Raw genomic sequence first — 20,945 nt, 5'->3', positions numbered from 1 at the left:
GGACAGAGGATGAGCAGTCCTTTACCTGGTAATAACCCTCACCCCATCAGATATTCAGCTGGCAGGATCCTCCTCTATGCACAGATCTCCACTTAAATGCCATCTCCTCAGACAGGCTTTTCCTGACCAACTATTCTAAAGCGGTTCTCCTCCCTGCAACCAAATCACTCTTGCTTTTTAAATTTTTATTTTGTTTTTCATCTTCACACTTGTCTTTTTTAGGTATTGTTTACGTATCTATTTTTGCCTACCTCTGCCCACTAAAGGCAGGTCCCTGAGAAGCAGGGCTGTGGTCTGTCTTGTTTATTACTATATTTCCAGCCTCTGAATATGCTTGGCATATAATAGGTGCTCAATAAATGTATCAGGTATATAATTGCCAAGGAAGCTGTTAAGAATAGCATTGCCCTTGGAAGGGAACTGTTAGAAAGAACCATATGGTACCAGGGACTCCATGGCTTAGCATGAGTTAGTACTGTAAAGAAAGGCGCTAGGTCTTTTTCTAGTTATTTCTCACACATCAACCAGTGAAGAGGCTCTAAGTCTTTTATGAAAATGGTTGAGGTAGTCAACATTATTCTAGTAGCAAGAGATACAATCTTTGGTCTTCCTACAGAGTTAAAGCTTGAAGAAACATTTCCTATTCTCCAAAGAATAAATTGAGTTGAGAATTTTATACTATAAATCATTCAGGCAGAAAACCATAATTTTCCCATTTCGTTTTAGTGAGAACAAAGCAGTTGTCTGCACATTCTTCCTGTCACACCCGCTGTGGCCTGCCTAGCATAAACACCTGAGCCAAAAAGTATAAATGGGTTAAGGATAGTCTTTCAAACAATGAGAAGGGGTAAGTGCCATCTCTACAATTGGTAGGAAATAGTTTTCAGCTAATCCAGGAAATTCAATAATAATTATAAATGGATAAGTTTAGAAAAGCTTTGTGCCTTGTAACTATTGCTATGAAATATGAAGGCAAAGCATTAAGGAAAAACACAACAAAGTAATATATAATAATTATTCTTCCACTCACTTGTCTATTTATTAGAATGACGATGGTACAATATACTTCCCAACAATCTTATTTGGCTTTATAGCTCCTTGAATTGTGTTTAAAATTCTTTCAGGCAAGACCAAGAGCCACAAAAAAACCATTAAGTATGAAAATCTACAAGATGACGCAACCATGCTTGAGTTACAAACAAAAGGATCAACATTTTATAAAGAAGAAACGCACTGTTGAATCTATCAGGCATTCATTTTTATGGTAAAACAATTGCACTGCATCCATCTAACCTTGTAATTACCCTTCAAATGGGTTCAAAATGATTCATTTGTATTGGCCTATCAAAACAGAAGATTTGTAGTGGCAATCTTTCTGAACAGCAATAGTGTTTTAGTTACAAATGCCTGGCTCATTGTTTGTTCAGGAGTGAATGACAATTAGCTTGATCCTACTGCAACTGTGAATGCTATTGGTGCTAAAATAAATAGGTACTACTGAATCAGGTTTCTGACACTTCTTTTCAGTTTACGATCATCTGATTGATAATACAGTCAAAATGCACTTAGTCATTGTAAGTCACAGGCAAAATGGAAAATGGCTCCCAACAACCAAGCACAACAACAACAAAAAGGTGTTGCAGGAATGATATTTCACGGCATGCCCTGGGAACAAAATCACTACGAGATGGATCACGTTCTGATACAATTGAGCCAGAGAAAGACTTCAAGCAAAATATTTCAGTTGTCCTCAAAACAACAACATAAAAACAACAACCACCACCACCTTGTAGCCCACAAGAGGTTGATTTTTACAGATAGTGCTATAGAACAGAATATTAGAAAAACTGCTGGTATAAAGCAACTATTTACACAGATGGTTTTGAACCTCAACGTTCTCATCAGAGCAAACCCTGGGGAGATTCAGGTGTGGCAGCATCTTCCTCCTAACACACCTACAAAGAGGTTTCTGCAAAGGCTCGATATGCATTTATCATTGGGGGAGTGGGCTTGGGCTTGGGTCCTTCTCTACCGAGCTCTGACGTTACCAATGGAGGGATCAGGGAAAACAAGGACATAAGCATTTTCTGATTCTCAGAATTTCTGAAATATCTTTTGTTTCAGTGGCGTTGGTGAACTCGTGATAATGAAACTACACCTCTGTACACAAACCTTGACCTGCATTCTGGAGCATATTACAGAGAAAAACCTTAATTTTGAAAGAAGGAGCACAAAGGAGGAAGAAAAAAAGCTCTCACTGTGCAAGCTTTCACTATGTATTTAGAAATAGGGCTTAATTTTTAAGCCTTGAAGACCATATCTAAAAACGTCTAAAACCAGTTCAGATTCTACATGAGAGGGAAGAGAACTGTAAAATTTTCATTAAACATTGGTTTCCTTTTTTTAAAAAAGACATTCTTTTGCATATATGTTATTACATTTTAAAATACGATTTGGTTACCAAGGAAACAGGTTCTGGCCCAATGTTAATTTGAAACTAAAATATATTTGAGAAGTTAAGCTCAAAGGAAAGATCTCATGAAATTATTTTGAAAAGTGCCAGAATCTGGTACTTAGAGAACCACAGCTGTATGGTCTGCAATGAACCATTCTAGGGGCTCAGTGTCATTTAGGGAAGCCTATTTCTTCTAACAGGGCCATCTATGTTTAATATTTCCCCCTTTAAAAATTATAACTCCTCATCCCCCTAAATTACATACATACAAACATTTAGTTAATTTTGCACATTACCTAAAATTGATTTTGGAAGCATGTAAGTTTTTATTTTCATCTTGCACACAACACGTTTAAAGACCGCTTCTTAAAATTTAAATGTTTTTAATGTTTCTTATTAAGCTTGTTTACGCTCTTTGAAATTATCTCCAGAAACCCCCTTATTTTTAGTTTCAAGCTAAAATGTAGCTGAATCATCAGACTTTTCAAAAATTCTTTTGTTGTCTAATGGCGCCACACCTATCATATATATGATTTTTTTAAAAAAAGAATCATCTCACTTTTATAGCAGAATACTTTTATAAGTTTATAAAAGCTACATATTTATATAGTATCAGAATAGCAGAGGCTACCCTCCCCCCAAAAGATTACAACTGTCTTATTTAATTTTTATTTTAAAAGTCATATTTGAAAGCATCTAATGTTCTTGCTTCATCGCTCCAAAAAAATCTATAAAACATGCAAATTTCAACCTACCTGCATGCATCACTTAATGCAGTGCTAGCATGACAAGAAACTCAGCCATTTTTATGTAAAGCGATGGAGACCAACTGATTTTTTTCCGTCTTCTTGCTCACAAGTTTTAGATGCAATTGTCACACACACAAAAAAATCATACGCAGAACAGCTTGAAGGTACTGGGATCACGAGAACTGAATTTATCAATAGGAAAACAGGATTGAAAAAAGAAGTTTCTCATCCAAGGTTTCTCTGAGGCTGCAGCCAAGGAGGTGGTATGTTGAATTTTTTCCCCCTTCCTCCTCTGAGAGTTCAAAGCTCGGAGCTGACCACTGCAAAGGCCACTGTCACATTTGCTGAAAATCAAACCACCGATACTAGCACTGAAGAGACAAATTTGAGAACCCAAATAGCTTGCACACAATGGAGTGCACAAGAGTTAAAAATAGAATCCACCTTGCCTTCTACCTGCATAATAAACGTGTAAGTTTCAAGTGTTTAATTTGATATTCACATTAATTAACAATACAACATACATTATTTAAAAGACAGCAAACGCAAGAAGAAAGGGGAGACACCATCTGGTAGCAGAGTTTTGCTGTTGTTGTTTTTGTTTTTAGGGTTTTGTGGGGGAGGTTGGCTTTGTTGGAAAAAAAAAAAAAGGCAAAATCGTATTTTGAATGTGATGAAAAGCAACCATCCAGAAGCAAATGAATCGGAAATGAAAGGTGATGTTGAAATATCTAAGGCTGTAATGAGGCAAAAACAAGTCTTTGCTACCAGATGATATGGCATACAGAGCATTTACATACTCACATCTGAAATACTAGGCAACGTGTAATGAATTCTATACACAGCATGCACACACAGCACAAGCACGGCTAATCCTGCCTGCCATCTTAGGTTCGCAGGACATGCAGCACACGAGCACTAGGGAAGGAGGAGGCAAGGGCAGCTCACCTTAAATGCAGTATCTGATTAATGTTGTAAGTGACATTGCATATCAGCCTCAGAGTCTTGGTTCAACTGGGTAGGAGGGAACAAAGAAAAATGTCATCAACTGGTGATGCAAGATGAGCCCAATCACTAAACACTGTTTAGCAAACTCCAAATTCTGCAACCAGACAGAAGGCATTTCATACACTTAGGCAGAGCTGCTCCACAATGAATGTATCCTTTTGCTTCCGAGAATCAGACAATCCTTTTGCTAAGGAAGAAAATTAGCTGGAATGAATACTGTCATATCCTCTTCTTGAAGAAAGCTCTCAATACAGTATGTATCTGGTCTGGAATGCATTTTATAGGTTGTTAATTTCATAGACTTGCTAACAAAAAACCAAAACTGTTAAGCTATTGCAAAGTAAAGAATAATTCTGATTGAAGGGTATAGCATTTCTGGATTATTTTTCGAAACTCTAAACAGTGCCGGCAAGCTTGTGGAAGAATGCACGATCAGCTGTCTGTATCTGCGCTATAACCTTTAACCACAAGCGGTGTAAATGTATCCTGCTAAACGGCTCTGCAGTACAGCAAAGCAGATACCGCCTCAGACAGGATTTTATTAAATTGTGAATGGATTTTCTTAAACTTAGAAGCAGAATAAAATCAGTACAGAAAAATAAATGGATGCTGAGTTCCTTTGGATGTATAGCTGATCAGCATGAATGGTAGAGCTTTCCTTAGGATACTGACCTAAATACTACAGCAGCCTATTGCACACATTCAGAGCATAGAAAATGCTAAATGATTTTCCTTCTCTCTCCTCTTCCAAAAGCTAAATTTTAAAGTAACAAGCCATGAAGGGAATACCAAAAGGCTATAGATAGCACATGCTGTAAAAGAAGAGATTGTGTGGTGCTGAGATGCAATGTTTCTTTGTTTTACTTTGAGGCTTATTTTAGCTGCACTTGCACGATGACATTGACATCAGAAGGTCAGGGCTGACACTGGGTTGCTATCCGTTTTATGAGTGAAATGTTTTCTGAAAATTAAATCTCATCTACTCAAACACCAAATCTCATGTCTTCTTCAATACCACCTCCCTCCCCCCACTGCTCAAGATTGATGGCATCTAGTTTGGGCGTATGTAATAAATTGGAATCACTTTCTGTAGAGATTCTAATACATAATGGTGGGGAATTAATTCTTTAAATAAAAATCCTTCCAGAATTCTAATGCACCCCCTTCATTCCTTCCTATCAACATATACACACGCACACACACACACACAATCGAAGCTCAAATTGCAATGAAATGTTTAACATGTGGAACAAAAACTGTTGAAAGAGCTGCTTGTTCAGGATTTTTAAGAAATGCCTAATAAGCAAATACTGTTTTGCTACAAAACCAGCGTCACCATGTCCCCAAAGAGGAAAACAGCATAGCTTGCTAGAAAAATTTCCTCCAGATCCTGCCGGCAGGTAAAAAACAAGAAAAGCATTTCATTTGCCGTGATGTATAAAACAAGTAGTCTTTTATTTTTAATGAACAAATTCTTTTACACTCTATTTCTTTAGCTACAAAGAAACCATACCACCCCCACCTTTAGATCCTGGACATAAGCCAACATTTTTATAAAATATTATGAGACTGATTTTGAATATATATTTACATTTTTCTTCTTCTTATCCCTCTAAAAGTCTTTAATTGCCTATTGCATCACTGAATATGCTAATGTTAATTAATTTTAACACGTGCAAAAACAAATTAATATATTCTGGGATTGCTAATTTTCCAGCGCCTCTATCTTCTATGAGGACGGGCTGAAAATGATCAGGTTAGCAAAACATACAAGCTCCCCAGAAATTTTTTAAAGGAGAAAATATATTCAAACATCTTAAGTTAGGTACTAGGTTTCACAACTGGATCTTTTGTTTCTAGCTCTCATTCTATGTCCTGCCCCAGAACATTCAGTCTCCACACATTAAACATTTTTAGCTCAATGTGTAGAAAGTACCCTGCCCAGCTCTATCTTATACTCTTTAAAGTCTCTGAGTTGGCTTGTCCAGATGGTAGGTCCTACCTGAGCCACAGAGAGTCCTCTTCCCTTTGGAGTACATCTCTCTCCCACAACTACTCCAGAAATAAATGTGGCTCTAACGAAAACAGTAGCTCCTAGTCTAATACCAATGGTGGAACCATCTTCCCCACCCCCCACATCATTGCTCTATGAGCTCTTGTTAGCACTGACAGCGTCAGAAAATTAGAATGGAGTGTCCTTAGGCCAATTTCTTCTTTACCATAGGGGTCGAGAATTAGAGAGATGATCATGCTGGGTTATAAGGCACCAATTTAATATACGGTCATCTATACAGCAGGGTCCTTAGAGTGAAATCGGAGGAGGGTGACACAAAGACCTCGGCATTTGATGCTCTTAGTGTCTGTTGAGCTATAACACTAATAACATTTGAAAACTAGGCACTCATTTTAAAATACTCACAAATTATTATTATATAGGCTAAATAGATATGTTATGGAATCAACTCTGACCACTTAGAACTAAGTCGCTGGCTCCTCTGTCTGGGATAATAGATGACAGTGACAATGACAGTAATCCATAGCAGGCTCCCAGGAGATGAGTAAACAGCGTTATATCCCCTTTACAAGGAAGGGTAGTGAATGTGGTCAGGTCCCCTACTGGTACTTGTAAGCCAGATGCCAGGGCAAGCAGTTTCCAAACCTCCCTGTGGTCTTCTCTGTCCACTCTCTGTCATCATGAGCCTAAAATCGACGTATTGGTTTATTTTGTGACATTCCAAACATCTCAATGAGCAAATGTTGTACGTTTGCCAGACCTGCTTGGGTTAAACAAATGTGAACTACAGTTGAAAATATTCAGAGCGATGAGCTTGTTTAGACAGACATCTCAACTATTCAGTCCTGTTTTGTACTTTTAAAAAGCCACACTCATGCCTGAATTACTTAAGGTTTGTCATGATTACAAGTGGCAAGGGTTTGCATTCACTGGTGATTTTTAAAAATTGCATCCTTCTCATCAATATCCTCAGGGCACACACACACGTTAATGTAAAAGGCAAATCCCTTTTCCGCAATGAGAATTTTAGCCCATTTTTGCCACTTTGACGAGTCAAGCAAAAGGAACCCCAAATAATCTGGCAGGAGTATGTTGGGGAAGGACAGAGCTAGCAGTGAGGGGCCAGCCCATCGCTTTGATTAACGTTCTCACTTGCTCATGCTCTCGTTCTGCAGACTGAGCTAATTTTACTTTCAGTCCTGGGGGTTAAAGTTAAATTGCATGGCTAATGCAAAGTACATAATTCAAGTATGAACAAAGCTTTACTCTCTATGTTAAAAAAATAAAAAATAAAATAAAAAACCCCATAAAGTCAGGGCACTGAGTCCCAGAGGAATACGTAGTTTATAAACATTTGGATCAGTTTGCACATTTCTTTATGCCACTCACTGCATTAAAAATTGCAGCTGTTTTCTTTTAACCTAATATAGATAGTTAACATTTGTAGATAAATGTGTATCAGGTTAGGCTAGTCTAATAGAAAATTTCCAAAGTAAAGTGTTTGCCAAGTATAAAACTTTTGTTTAAATTCTCAGAATTTAAGAAATTTAAAAATTTTGTATGAGGTTGGTTATTATATCTCTCTATAGTGTATTGAGTCCTGCAAACAACATGGTGACTTAATGTATCAATGATTAAAAATGCTTTTGGATGATATTAAAGAGTATCAAATATCAGAATTTTGAGCCAGTCCAATGCTATCTCTTCCCAAGGGCTCTGCATAGGAACTGCTTTAAAAGCCAAAAGTCTGTAATGGTTAGCATTTATGGAGAAGCTACTATACTTTCAATGGTTTAGCTATATTGTTTAACTCCAACCCAATAATCCTACAAGGTGGGTATCAATTACCATCAATTATAGATGAAGAACAAACAGAGATGACCAGTGACATAGGAAATAGCACAGTTAGGATTCAAACCTAAGTCTAACCGATACAAAGTCTGGATCTGCCACCAATTCTAAGAGGATAAAACATCCCTCTATATCCACACTCCACCCCTGAGTTCAATAATTTCTTATTTCTACCTCTCCACCTGGTAGAGAGGACTCTGTTATGCTGTCTCCCTGGTGCCATGGCCACCCCTGTTTCTATGAACCAGTCTCTGCTCTCCAGGCCCTGGGGATTGTGGGTACCTAGGATGCCACCAACTGGAGACAGGCCGGTTCCATCAGGGGGAAAAGACAGAATAAAAGAGGAGGAATCAGTTAGACCACATTGGGAAGTTAAGGGTAGAAAGCAGAATAAAAATTTGGTGGGAGATCTGTTGTAATTTGGAAATGAGGATTTGAGGGTTTTCTTTTTTGATTTGGGCTTTATTTATTTATTTATTTGAGACAGAGTCTCACTCTTGCCCTGGGTAGAGTACTATGGTGTCATTGTAGCTCACGGCAACCTTAAACTCTTGGTCTTAAGCAATCCTCTTACCTCAGCCTCCTGAGCAGCTGGGACTGCTGGCGCCTGCCACAAGGTCTCATTAGTTTTTCTGTTTTTAGTAGAGGCAGAGAAGTCTCACTTTTACTCAGGCTGATCTCAAACTCCTGAGTTCAAGCAATCCACCCACCTGCCTTGGCCTCCTACAGTACTAGGATTACAGACTATAATTTGGAAATGTTTTTATGAAGCAAAGTAAGTAGAAAAGGCTTATGTATCCATCTGAGCAAAGACTTTACTTAGTGAAGTCAATTTTTTTCATATTACAGATAAGCAAACAGGCTGAAAAAGATCTGGTGGTTTGCCTAAGATCACATACTTAATAAGTGAGCGTACCCCTTCTCTGTATGAAAAGTCACAGCCGATCTCCTTTCACACCGAATATAGTCAGCATTTGTGAATAAATTTCTTATCAGGTCATTAGAATGTTCTAATCTAAATTTTCAATTAAAGAAAAATCAGTGTTACAATAAGACTGAACTTTCTTTCTCTGTCCTCTTTCTTTCCCTCCTTCTTTCCCTCCCTTCCTTTCTCATTCACTATGTTGTCCAGGCTGCTATGTTGAACTCCTGCTAGTTGGGCTGACAGGCACATTCCACTGTGCCTAGTTAAGACTGACTTGCATTCAACTTAAAAATAGTATTTTTCTTCTGAATAGATAATCCAAGGAGGTATTATGTGTTCCCTCCCCTGTATATATATAATTTTATAGGGTTCAATGTGTAGAAAGTACCCTGCCCACTATATATATATAGTTTGTTTTGAGACAGAGTGTCACTCTGTTGTCTAGGCTAGAGTGCTGTGGCCTCATAGCTTACAACGACCTCAAACTGTTGGGCTCAAGAGATCCTCTTGCCTCAGCCTTCCAAGTATCTGGGACTACAGGCTTCTGCCATGATGCCCAGATAATTTTCCTATTTTTTTAGTAGAGTTGGGGGTCTTACTCTTGCTCAGGCTAGTTTCAAACTTCTGAGCTCAGGGAATCCACCTGCCTCGGCCTCCCAGAGTGCTAGGATTACAGGTGTGAGCCACCTCGCCCAGCCTCCCAACATATTTCTAAAATGAGCTTTTTAAAAGCCTGATTTTTGAGTAAGAGATTTTCCTTAACCAAATTCAGTGTCATGCATGCATCATTTTAATGAATGACTCTGCATGTTAACATCTGCTCATTTTGCTCCTACGGTCCCTTTCAGCTCTGAAAGTTTATGGATCTAAAAAATCCGGCTCAACTTGCTTTCTAGGTCAGATAGGCCAAGACTGGACTCCACGTCTCCTGCCCACTGACGTGTGTGGCAGCTGACTAGCTTACTTTGTTGGCAGTAATTTTATATGCCAACCAGATGGCTCTCAAGAGGAGCTTTCTAATCTTCCAGCTCGACCCCACCTGCGAATAGGAGAGTAGGCTTCTCCTATGCAAGTGCTCAGGAGGCCTGGCACGAATGGCTGGGTGAGTGGACATGTCCGGGGAGTCTGAGCTGGAGGAAACTTTCTCCAGTTCTTAGACAGGTCTCAGTTCTTCGTTCTTGCGCACTCCCACTCATTAGCATCTGTACAAAGAGGATACACCTGAAGGCAGGGATCTGGCAGTAAACCTTGACAGCCAAGGTGGCCTTACCCTCCAGGAAAGAGCTAGAAGGGGAAGGGAAATGTAAATGATATTTTGGTTGGCTTTGTTTTTAAGCAGAGAAAAAGTTATTAAATGGTGTAGGCTTTCAGGGAGACTGTGGCAGACAACATCTCAACACACTGTAACCCAACTCAGATCCTCCTGCTGGAACATTCTCAGCAGGTGCCACCACCGTCTTGGATGCTATGACCTCAGCTGTGGCAGCAGAACAGTTTCTGCTTCCATTTCTCAGTGCGTTTGAAACATGGCGCTGAAAATGACCTTGAGTGCCTGGGGAGATAGAGAGCATTCCTTCATCCCTGACCACGTGTATTCATTTGCTGCCACGCACCACAAGGAAAGCAAATAAAACAATAGGGTCTTCTGGATTCTGATTTGGCAAAATACATATTCAGCAAGAAAGCTGAGTTTCTTCTTTCTAGAAAGACTGGAAGGGCGGGCATGTAAATGGACATAAGGAAGTAAGAATTTTTATAGACCCGTAAAATCCACCTCATGTGAGACCATAATCCTTTCCTTGTATCTTTCTTCACCCTGGACAACAAATATTCTAAGATGTTACCTGGGAACAAATGTCTTTGCTCAGATAAATAACTTTGCAGCTTAGAATGGCTGCAACAGTGTGCCTTTTCTCAGCCGGAGCAGCTTGACAAGCCCCAGTGAGCCTTTACTTCCTTTGGACTAAAAATAAGAGCACAGTAAATTTTTGTTGTTCTGAATATCTGCCTTTACTCATGTCTCTGGCTCGTCTCCTGCCAAATCATTGCATCTCCCAGGGCACCCAGAGCACTGCCTGATGCAATGGCCGGGCTCCATAAGGATATGCTTTTGACTCACCAGCACCAAACGTAGGGGTCCTTTCTTTACTACCAGTGGAATCTTCAATTTTGTATCCAGAAGCCACTTCCTAAAATTGGACAACTTGCTCCATGAGTTAAGGAATGGGCCTGGAGGCTTAAGTTTTTCAAGTACTTAATCACTTGTTTACCAAGGGGAGCCCTAAGTTGGCAGGCAAGCAGACCACAGTGCTTTGTGCAAATCTGTCCCTTCTAGAACAGGGAAAGGGGAGACAAGAGTGGCCTGCCACCATCACTGCCACCACCAAAAAGTGCTCAACATTTCCTCGGGCCCTTGGTGGCAGCAGAATTATAAGATGGGGAAGATGCTCTAGAAATGCCATCTAGCACTTTGGGAGGCTGAGGCTGGAGGATCACTTGAGGCCAGGACTTTGAGATCAGCCTGAGCAACATAGTGAAACCCCGTCTCTACAAAAAAAAAAAAAAAGAAAGAAAGATAAAAGAAAAATTAGCTGGGCATGGTGCCATGAGGCTGAGGCAGGAGGATTGCTTGACCCCAGCAGTTGGAGGTGACAGTGAGCTATGACCACACCACTGCACTCCAGTCTGGGTAACAGAGTGAGACCTTATCTCCAAATTAAGAAAGAAAAAAAAAGGCCATATAAACATTTTCTTTAAGGGAGAAGGTTCAAAGAGAGTAAGTGTCATATCCGAAGACCCCAGCAGCCAGCATAGAAGTCATTATTTTTTTAATTCCTGGTATTCTGCTTGCTCAATTAAAAAAAAAAAAATCCAAAATGTCACTTAAATACTTAAATAGATAATAGATTAAGTGAATTAATGGCTAGAGGCCAGTATAGGAGGTTTATAAGGGGTTCTTAATTCCTCTTATAAGAAAATATTATAGTATACTTCTTTAACTTTTTTTAAAAGCTCAAGTAAATATCATTTTAAGCAAAATAGTAAATGTTGGCCAAAATATCACTGGGAACTGAATATCACTTGAGAAGTTCAGAGAACTAAGCTAGATTGCCACATTAAGTCAATCAGACTAAGTTTAGCCTGCTGAAGTAGCCTTTATCCTATTTGGTTTGCAAAGAAAAATCTCATGAGTTAGCACAAATAGCTAAAAATAAGTTGCAGGTTTCATTTTCCGTTGTTCAGTATGGGGTTTTGAAACCAAAAGGTGCAAAGCTACAAGTTTCAACAACTATGAAACGTCAACAATTCAAATTGTCACCTTTCTGGCACACGGTCCTGATCACCAATGCACAGACAGGCCTGAGAAAAGCGTAGTCCATCTCACCATAGTCCATCTCACCACGGTCTCTTGAGATGATTCCACCAAATAAATAAGGCATAGCAGGAAACTGGGGGCTGAGATCAGCTTTGGGAGCTGGGGGCAGTGGCTTGTGTATTGTGTATGAGTGTATTGTCACATCCGGACAGGATGTCATATAGGCTATAGCTCAAATGCTCTGTCTCAACCTTAGGTGATGCTGGGGTCCCCTCTGCAGAGCAAGGGAGTAAATAAAGCTCGGACTCCATTACAGTAGGCCCTGCAGGTAGTGAGCGTAGTACTTGCCCTTGACCTAAATGCCCATGCAAGTCCATACTGCAAATCCAGGCAGCTCACGATACATTTAATTTGAAAACTGTCTTTCCAGGGCCAAGTCTGGCAAAAAAAGGTGTTTGACAGAGGCGTAAATGCTTCAAAGAGAAAGCAGCCATCCCTCTCTGCAGCATTCAGCTGTGGCACAAGGCCCAGAGATGGCAGTGCTGTTGAAAGAAAGCCCTCAGCTGAATAAGACTGAACGGGGGCACAGAAGGGTTAATCTCCTTCCATTAAAGGAGGGGCCATTTGGTGAAGGTGAAGAGAATAATCTGTGTGAAAGCAGAACAGACAAAGAGCCATTCCAGAAAAGAAATGACTGTGCATGGGTGAGAAGGATGATTTGTGCTCGATATTCACTGCGAGACTACTTAGATCTCTGAGTCTTTACCTAGCTTTGAAGTTACAGTCTCAGGGAGGGGCAGAGGGACATTTCACACTCAGTGCTGGAATTCTTGAGCTTTGATTCAATCAGAGGATGGGCTGTGTCTGAAAAGCCAAGGGCGAGGCCAAAGCCATCAGGACGCTGCGGAGGCTGAACCACAAATTAGAATGTGGCACAAAAACAAACAAACGAAAAAAACAAAACAGAAGGAGTTGCTCATGAGAGAGACCAGTGATGAACACCCATCTCCAGAGGTGGTGGGAAACCTACTCCTTAAAACTTATTTTTCAAATCTTTCAAAAAGTTTTAATAACCTTTTTTGGAAATAGCATAAGATTTACAAGAAGTTACAAAAATAGTGCAGTAGTTTATTCAGCTTCTCCTAGTGATATTTTACATAACTGTAGTACACTGTCTAAAGTGAAAAATGGACAGTGGTACACTCAGGCTCGAATCGCATGTGATGTCACCAGTTTTTACATGTGTGTGTCTAGAGCCCCATGAAATGCTAGCGCATGTAAAGATGGACGTGACCACCATCACAGTCTAGATCCAGGGCTGTTCCACCACCACAATTCATTGCGCCGTATCTGTGGTCACACTCTCCCCCACCCCTGGCAACCACTGATCTCTAACATAGTAATTCTGTCACTTTGAGAATGTTCTATCAATGCAACCATAAAGTATGTAAACCTTTGAGATTGGCTTTCTTTTGTCCAGCACGATGCCCGGTGATCCATTCAACTGGTGTGCCTTTTCATCCCTGAATAATAGTTCAAGGTATGGATGTGCCAAAAGGTGCAAAACTGAGAGTTTCAACAATTTTGTTTTCACTGGAGAACACTTGGCTAGTTTCCAGTTTTTAGGTATTACAAATAAAGCTGCTATGAACATTCTTATAAAGGTGATTGTGTGAACGTAAGTTTTCATTTCTCTTGTGCAAATACCCAGGAGTTGGATTGCTGGACCCTATGGTAAGTGTAGGTTTAACTTTTGAAGAAACTTCCAAACTGTTTCCTAGAGTGGCTGCACCACTATACATTCCCACTGGCCATTTATGAGAGACCCAATCTCCCCACTTCCCTGCCAGCATTTGGAAACATCAGCATTTTTTACTTCAGCCATTCTAACAGATGTGAGTTCCTCTTGGTGGTCTGTGGTCAAGACAGCAGTCAAGTTTTCAGCCTTCAGAGATTGGCTGGAGTGGCCTCAGGTATCATTCATTGTTCCAGCTTTCCTGGCAGCTGTCTGCACAATAGTTTGGACTGTCCGGTATTTAGATGATGGGAGAATGGGGTGGTTTCTCTGGAAATGGAATGAGCCTTCAGATTTTCACAGTTGCCTTTGACTATAGGGGTGGGACATCACCAACAGGGGATGCTGAGCCTCTATAGGACGGTGCCTGTTTGTCCCCAGGCAGACATGATGCTAGCAGCACGTGCTCTTATGGGGGTAGAGAAGGTGAAACAATAGCCATGGGGCAGGGACAGAGTGTGCCTGGGCCAGGGTCCTCATGAAGCTTTGGCCGGAGACTGTGTGAGTACCTTCTATTCCTAAGGTGACTTAGCTATTAGTGTAGTGTGAAAGGAGTTGGGACGTGGAGTTATCACTGACAGGTAAGGGTGGGATCCGGTGGCACTTATCAAATCTTGGGACCCACTGAATGCTTTTTGCACTTGAATTTCCTCTCTGTGACCACCCAAGACTCTCTAGCAGCATGTGGACACTTTTTCTGGATGTCATGGAACCTATGTCTGTGACCTGGGAGTTAGAACTAACACCACCACATTTCCTGGGCCTGGGATCCAGGTTCTGTGAGCAGTTAGAACTTCATCTAATATCAGAAGGTAATTTAGTCAAGGAAGTCATGCTGGATGACAGGCTATGGACCTGATAATGGCCCATTATAGTGAGAACTTGAACTCTCCAGCCTTTCTTGGAAAATCTTCCTCCATGTGTGGTACCTCTGATTAAAGGGAGGTTGTAGACATCGCCAGGATTCATATTTACTGTGACCCTGGATCCCCAAGTTTGGCAGAGAGGGTTGATCCTGAGTGGGGACAGCCATGAGATGATGGAGGCACGTCCCGAGCTGTGAAGCTTGGGGGTCATGGGCAAATCCCCTGGTGTCTAAGCACGTAGGACAGGCACTGCTGAGCTGCTCCTTTGGGGTCTGGCTCTTGTGCTTTACCAGGTGCCAGTGTGAGGATCAACATGGACTAAAGCGTGGAGGGACCTTAATGGTGATTTGTAGAAGTTGCACATAGAAGCAGTAGGGACCTGAGCAGCCTGCAGAGGCAGAACTTGAAAGTCCAGGAATGTGCCCATGGCCCGCCAGAAGTTGGGGTGGTAGAATTAGAGGAAGTATGTGCACACTGCCAATGCCTCCTCTAAGTATGTGACAGTGTGTTGTCAGGTGACCAGTGGGTGTGGCCGGGGGGGCTTAGCAGGGTTATGCAGGTAGGATGGACAGTCACATTTCCTGGTTGTTCACTATGTTCTCTGCTGTGATTGTTTTTTTCCATTAAAAAAAACCCCCATGTTCAAGTCCCTGTTTCTGGCCCATTGCTCCTCCTTACTTGCTGTCGGAAGGGAGCCCAGGGCACAGCCCCTTTCAGATTGAAAGGGCAGCTCCAGCCTGGGGTGGGAACCGCTCCTGACTGTAAAGATGTACAATGGGACTCACCCTTGAGGTGGAATCTACTGCAGCTCCTCTCTTGAGTTAAAAACAGAACCCTGAGGTCTTCAGTGTGGTGTTTTCCAAGCTGAATCTTGACAAGAAATTAGGGGATTTCAGCATGAGAAATTAGGAAGCCCTATTACTATGAGTTCTTAGCTTAGTGAATATGATATGGTCTTTTTTGCCAAACCTTCTTAAACGAGTAACAGGACATTTATAATGCTGACCCAGGAGGAGCACGAAGTTTGCATTTCTGTGCTATGACAATTTAAAAACCTCTGAGGTTAAAATAACCACCTGGTCTAGTCATTTCCTGTGTGAGGCTGCTGTGCTCAGGCCACATCTGCTTTTCATGGATCAACAAGGCCCAGCTAAAATCTTTAAATGACAGCTCTGAAAAGACTATGGTGCCTCAGATTTGCATTATACCCCTCAGGTATAATTAAAATTGAAAACAATAGCGAAATACAAAATTAAGATTAAGGAAGCTCATAAAGAAGACCAAGGAAGCTCAAGAAAGTCTAACTTTCCCCACGATGTCCACTTGGATGCTTTTTTGGAAAACATCAAATATCAAAATATTTATGAAACATGTATTTGTACACAACCTAGCTCCACTGGTGTTGTCCCAGAGCTGCACTTTTTTTTCCCTCTGATCATTTTATTTATTTATTTATTATTAAATCATAGCTGTGTACATTAATGCGATCATGGGGCACCATACACTGGTTTTATAGACCATCTGACATATTTTCATCACACTGGTTAACATAGCCTTCCTGGCATTTTCTTAATTATTGCCAGAGCTGTACTTGTCACACAGCATGCTGTATTAATACTCTCAAATGGTCGAGGGGATCTGTGGCTTTCTTCTAGACACTGTTAGATAGATAGCATGAATTCCGACTCTCCCAGGGAAAAAAGACAAGGGCCGGGAGCCCCCAAACCCCTCTCTCACCTTAATCCTGTCTGGAGTGATTGCTCACACCTGGGGAGGAAGGACTACCCTACCAATGTGCCCATTAGAACTTAAAGTTCCAGCTGCAAAAGAATGGAGAAGACGCTCTAGCCCAGCGATTCTCATTCAAGTGTGCAGCAGCACATGGTGTGCGCGAGAGGATCCTAGTGTGCTGTGAAACTTTTTAAAGATCATCAATTAGGCTCAGTGCCTGTAGCTCAGGGGCTAGGACAACAGCCATATACACCAGAGCTGGCGGGTTCAAACCCAGCCTGGGCCTGCCAAACAACAGTGACAACTACAACAAAAAAATACTGGGGCATTGTGATGGGCGCCTGTAGTCACAGCTACTCAGGAAGCTGAGGCAAGAGAATCACCTAAGCCCAAGAGCTGAGGTTGCTGTGAGCTATGACACCACAGCACTCTACCAAAGGTGACATAGTGAGACTATGAAAAAAAAGAAAAAAGAAAATCATCAATTAAACTGTTTTCAAAAGAAATTCAAAGCACAGTAAGTATATCCTGTTTTTCACTCTTTTGTTTGTGATCAACGTAATTTAAGTATGCCACGGAAGTTTAAACATATGTTCAAGTGTGCCATGAGATAAAAATAGTTGAAAAACACTGCCCTACCACAGAGTCTTGAAGGTGACCTAGAACAGCCTTAAGTCTAATTATCATGTCATTCACTTAAATCTGCATTGTGATCCACACCCCACCAAAGAGCTCTCAGAGAGGCTCATGGGAGGTTGGCATGTGCAGTAAAATTCTGGTGCCAAGGTGATCTCTGAATCACAAGGTGGGCACAACCCAGACAGTGTAAAACAGAACTTCTGGCCATACCCACGCCTCTTTGCTTTTTTGCCCTTTTGCCACAACAATGTGGAAGGCCATTCACTGTCTATGGCAAATGTATCTTGTTTTGCGAACCTCCTTACTCTATAAACTTACCTTTCTTTTTCTCAATAAACTTTGTTTCATGCTTGCCTTATTTTGGGGTGTCTGGACATTCTTCAGCCAGGAGCACCCCAAGAACCAAGGATGCATACGGTTACCTGAAACCCAGACATTTTATTTTATTTTTTTGCAGTTTTTGGCCGGGGCTGGGTTTGAACCTGCCACCTCTGGTATATGGGGCTGGCGCCCTACTCCTTAGAGCCACAGGCACTGCCCCCAGACATTTTAGGATGTAGACAGCTGCCTTGAAACCCGACAACATCAAGGGTTGACAGCACTGAAATTCTGGCTACCAGTTTTGGTGGTCGCTCACCTCTCTGCTGTATGTGCTATGAAGCTGGAGATTAGCAATCAGCAGGTTGACCCAACCTAACACCACTCATAGGTCAACCCCCGTATAATTAGTGCTTTGAGGAGTCATAATCAGGTGGTAGTTGAAATTAACAAGCTGTGATTAGCCAGTTTTCAAAAAAATGGACCTTGACACATTTCCTCCTTGACTGTGACCTTTGGCTCTCCCTTCCTGGCAGACTCCTGCTAGCCTGGGGCATCCAGCAACGGATCCCCATTTGGTTCCAGCTTTTGAAACCTGATACTTGTTCTCAGCTTACTCCTTTGGCTGCACCCCTCTAGCAGGCCCTGTGTTCCCCCATTCACTGTGGTCTTATCTTTGGATCACTCCACTAGCCCAGCCAGCTCCCAGCTTGGTAGACATTTTAGTTCTCTACAGTCCAGGAAAATAGACCTTCTTGGGTTGGAGTATTTTTGCAACAAATCAAATTTTTACTTTATTCCACATTTTGTCAGCCCATTCCTGATGTGAGGAGACCAGACAGAGGCTCCACAGCACTGGCAGAGTGTAGGGCAGGCCTCAGGCTCTGTCAGCGATCTGGGAGTCTGTGTCAAATTGGCTAATAACAATGCATTCATGGTCCTCAGGGTGTGAATGTGGGTGTCAGAAATGTCAAGTCCAGGGCCAAAATTCAATCAGAAACCAGAGTGTTTAGCCAGATTTTGACCACAAAACTAGAGAACTTGGTACCAGGCATTTCAGGAAAAGACTTTAGTTCATTTTTATTGGAAGCCTTTAAATGGGGGCATCATAAGGCATCATCATACATTTTCTGGTATTTACCAGCAAGGGGAATACTGGACCAAGACAAACAATGGTTAAAAGGCTATATGAAATAAATAATGACTTAAGGGTTCTCTCCAAACAAGCCTTATTACTTCCCCACTCATTATTTCAGTATGTGTTTTGACAAGGAAAAGTTAGACTTACATATCAAATCCTTGAGGGTAGCATTAGTATTCCCAGCCTGAGCATTTTTAGTCTTATTTTAAATGTTTCTCTAATCTGTTAGAGGTTTGTAGGCTTCATCTTAGTCAAGGAATTTTCTTACTGATTAAGTGTCCCAAGACCCGGAGCAGATCGGGTAGGATAGCCTTCCAGAGCCACAGGTGCAGACACAACTATGAACTGAGGAAGACGTGAGCTTCCCTACAGACCACTGGGGCTCAGCAGAATTCTACCAGATAATTCTAACTAGTCTGTCTAGATTCAGGAACAGGAGACAGAGCCAGAATAGTTCCAGACCAAGAAGACCTTGAAAGGAAAAACAAGAAGAATGTCCTTCCTGGCAGCATGACAGCTCAGAGTCATAATGGATAGAGATATCTTGAGAAATCTTCACCATTGCTTCTTGCCCACATGGCCAGATGTTACCTAAGAGTGTACCTAAGGGAATTCTAGAATCGGATAATTTTTGTACTTCTCCCATTCTTCCTGTGCAACAGGTTAAGTCCTTGAGCATCTCTAAATTCCTTTATAAGCGGTGCCAGAAAGAACAATGTCTCCTCCAGACACTGCCCAGAGTTGTCCCTGGCAAGGGGATGGATGCCTGACAGGGACTACATTTCCCAGATGACCCTTGTGGTTATTTATGGTCATGTGACTACATTTAGCCAATGGAATGTGAGTAGAAGTAACGCTTGCCACTTCTAGGCAGGCCCCATAAAAATCTACTATGTGTAATTTCTGGTACACATCTTCTACTGAGTAGTGAAGATGCCCCCCAGGTGAGCTTGAAAATTACATGTTGCAAAAGGCAGAGCCTCTTTCAACCTGTGCCTCTGAATGAATGTGCGAAAGAGAGTTGACTTGTACTTTAATGTGAACAAAAAATAAACTCCTATTATGTTTGAGCCATCATCATACATTCTGGGGTCTATTATGGCAATTAGCCTATCCAAAAACATATTCTCTGATACAGCTGTCATTGTGTGCAGATGTGTCTGTGCCCTTCCCTCCTTTCTTTAAATTTTACCACAAGTCAAAAAAAGCAGAATCGGAAGTCTTAAATTTAAATAGCTGTTAGGGACAAATGACACTCACCAAATTAGTGGTCACAGCATTCAGATCTTGGAGTCAGCAGAATAGCAGCACAGCAGAGCCTCACTTCAAGACAATCTGATGTATTAAAACAAAAAGTAAAACATAAGACTTACAAAACAGATATTTTAGAGTACGAGCATTAATTTCCAAAGGGTGCATTTAGTTTGCAACGGGATTCGCCACTATCTCTAGTAAAGGACAAAATTCCCTGCTGCCTTTAAAGTATGACATTTTAAAAACACACCCCTCAATCATTTTAACATAGAATTTATAAAGAACAAATCTCCTTCTGCTAAGTAAACTGTACAAAGACTAGATGCTGACTCAGGAAATGACTTTAGAAGCCAGGAAAATTAGGGTAGGACTTCTACGGCTATGCGCTATGCAGTTCTTATGTACATGTTAAATCTTTCCTCTTGGGAACGTAACTTTCTTGGGTCAAAGCTTCCAGAGCTTGTGAAATTACAGGCTTTACAAAGACTACGAGTTTTTAAACAAAGTTAAAACAGACACATTCCAGTGTGTCTTCGGGCTTAATATCATTCCAGATGCAATGAAAATAAGCCCTCTATAAACAGGGTGCTGAGACAATGGAGGTGTGTACACCAGACCCACCAGAAATTTGCTCTGTAAAGGCACCATGGCTGTGAGCGTTTTCTTACCAAGGCTGCCATCTTTTACAAGGTTAAGTGTGAAAGTGCCATTTGATGGCTCAGGGCACGCATTTTCCTAGAACAGGGCTTATTTTTATGTCTGATCACTCAGTATAAGATCCAGGAAGCAAACATGCTGGTGGTCTGAAATGGAGCATTTGGGCAGAAGGAGAAAAAGGAGACAAAACAAGAGGTTGACTGGCAAAGGCACCAGTTGGGCCATT

At 41.3% G+C, this 20,945-nt stretch overlaps 1 protein-coding gene across 8 annotated transcripts in view; it reads right to left on the bottom strand.

Annotated features, from left to right (window-relative positions):
* The window catches only part of ZBTB38 (zinc finger and BTB domain containing 38), a 129,379-nt gene that overhangs the window by 53,102 nt on the left and 55,332 nt on the right, over positions 1-20,945 (bottom strand). For 4 of the 8 annotated variants that reach the window (XM_053598682.1, XM_053598685.1, XM_053598684.1 and 1 more), the window contains 3 exons: positions 20,069-20,143; positions 15,765-15,849; positions 4,153-4,218 (listed from right to left, as the gene is read on the bottom strand). The gene's annotated coding sequence lies outside the window, so the exon portion shown is untranslated. Of the gene's footprint in view, positions 1-3,210; positions 4,025-4,152; positions 4,219-4,334; positions 4,822-15,764; positions 15,850-20,068; positions 20,144-20,945 lie in introns of those variants that run through there. The other 4 variants (XM_053598677.1, XM_053598679.1, XM_053598678.1 and 1 more) reach the window with 4 other exon arrangements.

Source organism: Nycticebus coucang, chromosome 8, assembly GCF_027406575.1.
Source record: "Nycticebus coucang isolate mNycCou1 chromosome 8, mNycCou1.pri, whole genome shotgun sequence".
In the NCBI taxonomy this organism is placed as follows: Eukaryota; Metazoa; Chordata; class Mammalia; order Primates; family Lorisidae; genus Nycticebus; species Nycticebus coucang.
Note: the sequence above shows the minus strand (reverse complement) of the source record. Positions and strands in the feature narration are given on the sequence as shown.